We start from the raw sequence: 6,668 nt of genomic DNA, 5'->3' as shown, positions 1-6,668 counted from the left end.
CTTCCCGAATCCTATTCCAACTAGGAAAGGGGGGGAATCCTACTCCCGGTGAGAGTAGGACTCCTCCTGGCGTGCCCTCCTCCTGGCCGGCCACACCCCCCCCCCTTTGATCCTTTATATACGGGGGTAAGGGGCACCCCTAGACACACAAGTTGATCTGTGTGATCATATTCTTAACCGTGTGCGGTGCCCCTTCCACCATAGTACTCGATAATATTGCAGCGGTGCTTAGGCGAAGCCCTGCGACGGTAGTACATCAAGATCATCACCACGCCGTCGTGCTGACGGAACTCTTCCCCGACACTTTGCTGGATCGGAGTCAGGGGATCGTCATCGAGCTGAACGTGTGCTAGAACTCGGAGGTGCCGTAGTTTCGGTGCTTGATCGGTCGGGCCGTGAAGACGTATGACTACATCAACCGCGTTGTGCTAACGCTTCCGCTGTCGGTCTACAAGGGTACGTAGATCACACTCTCCCCTCTCGTTGCTATGCATCACCATGATCTTGCGTGTGCGTAGGAATTTTTTTTGAAATTACCACGTTCCCCAACAGTGGCATCCGAGCCGAGGTTTTATGTGTTGATGTTATATGCACGAGTAGAACACAAGTGAGTTGTGGGCGACATAAGTCATACTGCTTACCAGCATGTCATACTTTGGTTCGGCGGTATTGTTGGACGAAGCGGCCCGGACCGACATTACGCGTACGCTTACGCGAGACCGGTTCTCCCGACGTGCTTTGCACAAAGGTGGCTAGCGGGTGACAGTTTCTCCAACTTTAGTTGAACCGAGTGTGGCTACGCCCGGTCCTTGCGAAGGTTAAAACAGCACCAACTTGACAAACTATCGTTATGGTTTTGATGCGTAGGTAAGATTGGTTCTTGCTTAAGCCCGTAGCAGCCACGTAAAACTTGCAACAACAAAGTAGAGGACGTCTAACTTGTTTTTGCAGGGCATGTTGTGATGTGATATGGTCAAGACATGATGCTAATTTTATTGTATGGGATGATCATGTTTTGTAACCAAGTTATCGGCAACTGGCAGGAGCCATATGGTTGTCGCTTTATTGTATGCAATGCAATCGCGCTGTAATGCTTTACTTTATCACTAAGCGGTAGCGATAGTCGTGGAAGCATAAGATTGGCGAGACGACAACGATGCTACGATGGAGATCAAGGTGTCGCGCCGGTGACGATGGTGATCATGACGGTGCTTCGAAGATGGAGATCACACGCACAAGATGATGGTGGCCATATCATATCACTTATATTGATTGCATGTGATGTTTATCTTTTATGCATCTTATCTTACTTTGATTGATGGTAGCATTATATGATGATCTCTCACTAATTATCAAGAAGTGTTCTCCCTGAGTATGCACCGTTGCGAAAGTTCTTCGTGCTGAGACACCACGTGATGATCGGGTGTGATAGGCTCTACGTTCAAATACAACGGGTGCAAAACAGTTGCACACACAGAATACTCAGGTTATACTTGATGAGCCAAGCATATACAGATATGGCCTCGGAACACGGAGACCGAAAGGTCGAGCGTGAATCATATAGCAGATATGATCAACATAGCGATGTTCACCAATGAAACTACTCCACCTCACGTGATGATCAGACATGGTTTAGTTGATTTGGATCACGTAATCACTTAGAGGATTAGAGGGATGTCTATCTAAGTGGGAGTTCTTAAGTAATATGATTAACTGAACTTAAATTTATCATGAACTTAGTCCTGGTAGTATTTTGCAAATTATGTTGTAGATCAATAGCTCGCGTTGTTGCTTCCTTGTGTTTATTTTGACATGTTCCTAGAGAAAATTGTGTTGAAAGATGTTAGTAGCAATGATGCAGATTGGATCCGTGATCTGAGGTTTATCCTCATTGCTGCACAGAAGAATTATGTCCTTGATGCACCGCTAGGTGACGGACCTATTGCAGGAGCAGATGCAGATGTTATGAACGTTTGGCTAGCTCAATATGATGACTACTTGATAGTTTAGTGCACCATGCTTAATGGCTTAGAATCGGGACTTCAAAGACGTTTTGAACGTCATGGAGCATATGAGATGTTCCAGGAGTTGAGGTTAATATTTCAAGCAAATACCCGAGTTGAGAGATATGAAGTCTCCAACAAGTTCTATAGCTAAAAGATGGAGGAGAATCGCTCAACTAGTGAGCATGTGCTCAGATTGTCTGAATACTACAATCGCTTGAATCAAGTGGGAGTTAATCTTCCAGATAAGATAGTGATTGACAGAGTTCTCTAGTCACCATCACCAAGTTAGTAGAACTTCGTGATGAACTATGATATGCAAGGGATAACGGAAACGATTCCCAAGCTCTTCGTAATGCGGAAATTGATGAAGGTAGAAATCGAGAAAAACATCAAGTGTTGATGGTAGACAAGACCACTAGTTTCAAGAAAAGGGAAGAGGGAAGAAGGGGAACTTCAAGAAGAACAGCAAGCAAGTTGCTGCTCAAGTGAAGAAGCCCAAGTCTGGTCCTAAGCCTGAGACTAAGTGTTTCTACTACAAAGGGACTGGTCACTGGAAGCGGAACTACCCCAAGTGATTGGCAGATAAGAAGGATGGCAAAGTGAACATAAGTATATTTGATATACATGTTATTGATGTGTACTTTACTAGTGTTTATAGCAACCCCTCAGTATTTGATACTAGTTCAGTTGCTAAGATTAGTACCTCGAAACGGGAGTTGCAGAATAAACAGAGACTAGTTAAGGGTGAAGTGACGATGTGTGTTGGAAGTGATTCCAAGATTGATATGATCATCATCGCACACTCCCTATACTTTCGGGATTAGTGTTGAACCTGAATAAGTGTTATTTGGTGTTTGCGTTGAGCATGAATATGATTTGATCATGTTTATTGTAATACGGTTATTCAGTTAAGTAAGAGAATAAATTGTTGTTCTGTTTACATGAATAAAACCTTATATGGTTACACACCCAATGAAAATAGTTCGTTGGATCTCGATCATAGTGATACACATAATCATAATATTGAAACCAAAAGATGCAAAGTTAATAATGATAGTGCAACTTATTTGTGGCACTGCCGTTTAGGTCATATTGGTGTAAAGCGCATGAAGAAACTCCATGCTAATGGGTTTTTGGAATCACTTGATTATGAATCAGTTGATGCTTGCGAACCATGCCTCATGGGCAAGATGACTAAAACGCCGTTCTCTGGAACTATGGAGCGAGCAACTGACTTATTGGAAATAATACATACTGATGTATGAGATCCGATGAGTGTTAAGGCTCGTGGCGGGTATCATTATTTTCTGACCTTCACAGATGATTTGAGCAGATATGGGTATATCTACTTAATGAAACACAAGTCTGAAATATTTGAAAAGTTCAAAGAATTTCAGAGTGAAGTGGAGAATCATCGTAACAAGAAAATAAAAGTTTCTATGATATGATCGCAGAGGTAAAATATTTGAGTTACGAGTCTGGCCTTCAGTTAAAACAATGTGAAATAGTTTCACTACTCACGCCACCTGGAACACCACAGCATAATGGTGTGTCCGAACATCATAACCGTACTTTATTAGATATGGTGCGATCTATGATGTCTCTTACCGATCTACCTCTATCGTTTTGGGGTTATGCATTAAAGACAGCTGCATTCACGTTTAAAAGGGCACCATCTAAGTCCGTTGAGACGACACAATCTGAACTGTGGTTTGGCAAGAAACCAAAGTTGTCGTTTCTTAAAGTTTGGGATTGTGATGCTTATATGAAAAGGTTTCATCCTGATAAGCTCAAACCCAAATCGGAAAAATATGTCTTCATAGGATACCCAAAGGAGACTATTGGGTACACCTTCTATCACAGATCCAAAGGCAAGACATTCATTGCTAAGAATGGATCCTTTCTAGAGAAGGAGTTTCTCTTGAAAGAAGTGAATGGGAGGAAAGTAGAACTTGATAAGGTAATTGTACCTTCTCCCTTATTGAAAAGTAGTTCATCACAAGAAATCTGTTCCTGTGACTACTACACCAATTAGTGAGGAAGACTAATGATGATGATCATGTAACTTCAGATCAAGTTAATACCGAATCTCGTAGGTAAACCAGAGTTAGATCCGCACCAAAGTGGTACGGTAATCCTGTTCTGGAAGTCATGTTACTAGACCATGACGAACTTGCGAACTATGAGGAAGTGATGATGAGCCTATATTCCGCGAAATGGCTTGAGGCCATGGAATCTGAGATGAGATCCATGTATGAGAACAAAGTATGGACTTTGATTGACTTGCCCAATGATCGGCGAGCCATTGAGATTAAATGGATCTTCAAGAGGAAGACGGACGTTGATAGTAGTGTTACTATCTACAAAGCTAGAATTGTCGCAAAAAGGTTTTCGACAAGTTCAAGGTGTTGACTATGATGAGAGTTTCTCACTCGTATCTATGCTTAAGTCTGTCCGAATCATGTTAGCAATTGCCGCATTTTATGATATCCAGCAAATGGATGTCAAAACTGCATTCCTGAATGGATTTCTAGAAGAAGAGTTGTATACGATGCAGCCGGAAGGTTTTGTCGATCCAAAAGGAGCTAACAAAGTGTGCAAGCTCCAGCGATCCATTTATGGACTGGTGCAAGCCTCTCGGAGTTGGAATAAACGCTTTGATAGTATGATCAAAGCATATAGTTTTATACAGACTTGCGGTGAAGCCTGTATTTACAAGAAAGTGAGTGGGAGCACTACAGCATTTCTGATAAGTATATGTGAATGACATATTGTTGATCGGAAATAATGTAGAATTATTCTGCAAAGCATAAAAGAGTGTTTTTAAAGAAGTTTTTCAAAGAAAGACCTCAGTGAAGCTGCTTACATATTAAGCATCAAAATCTATAGAGATAGATCAAGACGCTTGATAAGTTTTTTCAATGAGTACATACCTTGACAATATTTTGAAGTAGTTCAAAAATGGAACAGTCAAAGAAAGAGTTCTTGGCTGTGTTACAAGGTATGAAATTGAGTAAGACTCAAAGCCCGACCACGGCAGAAGATAGAAAGAGAATGAAAGTCATTCCCTATGCCTCAGCCATAGGTTCTATAAAATATGCCATGATGTGTACCAAATCTATTGTATACCCTACACTGTGTTAAGAAAGGGAGTACAATAGTGATCTAAGAGTAGATCACTGGACATTGGTCAAAATTATCTTTAGTGGAATAAGGAAATATTTCTCGATTATGGAGGTGACAAAAGGTTCGTCGTAAAAAGTTACGCCGATGCAAGTTTTGACACAGATCTGGATGACTCTAAGTCTCGATCTAGATACATATTGAAGGTGGGAGCAATTAGCTAGAGTAGCTCCGTGCAGAGCATTGTAGACATAGAATTCTCAAAATACTTACGGATCTATATGTGACAGACCCGTTGACTAAAATTATCTCACAAGCAAAACATGATCACACCGTAGTACTCTTTGGGTGTTAATCACATAAATGATGTGAACTAGATTATTGACTCTAGTAAACCCTTTGGGTATAGGTCACATGACGATGTGAACTATGGGTGTTAATCACATGGTGATGTGAACTCTTAGTGTTGAATCACATGGCGATGTGAACTAGATTATTGACTCTAGTGCAAGTGGGAGACTGAAGGAAATATGCCCTAGAGGCAATAATAAAGTTATTATTTATTTCCTTATATCATGATAAATGTTTATTATTCATGCTAGAATTGTATTAACCGAAAACATAATACATGTGTGAATACATAGACAAACAGAGTGTCACTAGTATGCCTCTACTTGACTAGCTCGTTAATCGAAGATGGTTATGTTTCCTAACCATAAACAAAAGAGTTGTTATTTGATTAACAGGATCACATCATTAGGAGAATGATGTGATTGACATGACCCATTCCATTAGCTTAGCACCCGATTGTTTAGTATGTTGCTATTGCTTTCTTCATGACTTATACATGTTCCTATGACTATGAGACTATGCAACTCCCATTTGCCGGAGGAACACTTTGTGTGCTACCAAACGTCACAACGTAATTGGGTGATTATAAAGGTGCTCTACAGGTGTCTCCAAAGGTACATGTTGGGTTGGCGTATTTCGAGATTAGGATTTGTCACTCCGATTGTCGCAGAGGTATCTCTGGGCCCTCTCGGTAATGCACATCACATAAGCCTTGCAAGCATTGCAACTAATGAGTTAGTTGTGAGATGATGTATTATGGAACGAGTAAAGAGACTTGCCGGTAACGAGATTGAACTAGGTATTGAGATACCGACGATCGAATCTCGGGCAAGTAACATACCGATGACAAAGGGAACAACGTATGTTGTTATGCGGTCTGACCGATAAAAGATCTTCGTAGAATATGTAGGAGCCAATATGAGCATCCAGGTTCCGCTATTGGTTATTGACCGGAGACATGTCTCGGTCATGTCTACATTGTTCTCGAACCCGTAGATCCGCACGCTTAAGGTTTCGATGACAGTTATATTATGAGTTTATGCATTTTGATGTACCGAAGTTTGTTCGGAGTCCCAGATGTGATCACGGACATGACGAGGAGTCTCGAAATGGTCGAGACATAAAGATTGATATATTGGAAGCCTATATTTGGATATCAGAAGTGTTCCGGGTGAAATCGGGATTTTA

Source organism: Triticum aestivum, chromosome 3A (genome assembly GCF_018294505.1).
Source record: "Triticum aestivum cultivar Chinese Spring chromosome 3A, IWGSC CS RefSeq v2.1, whole genome shotgun sequence".
Taxonomy (NCBI): domain Eukaryota; kingdom Viridiplantae; phylum Streptophyta; class Magnoliopsida; order Poales; family Poaceae; genus Triticum; species Triticum aestivum.
The sequence above is the reverse complement of the archived record's forward strand: the minus strand, read 5'-3'. Positions refer to the sequence as shown.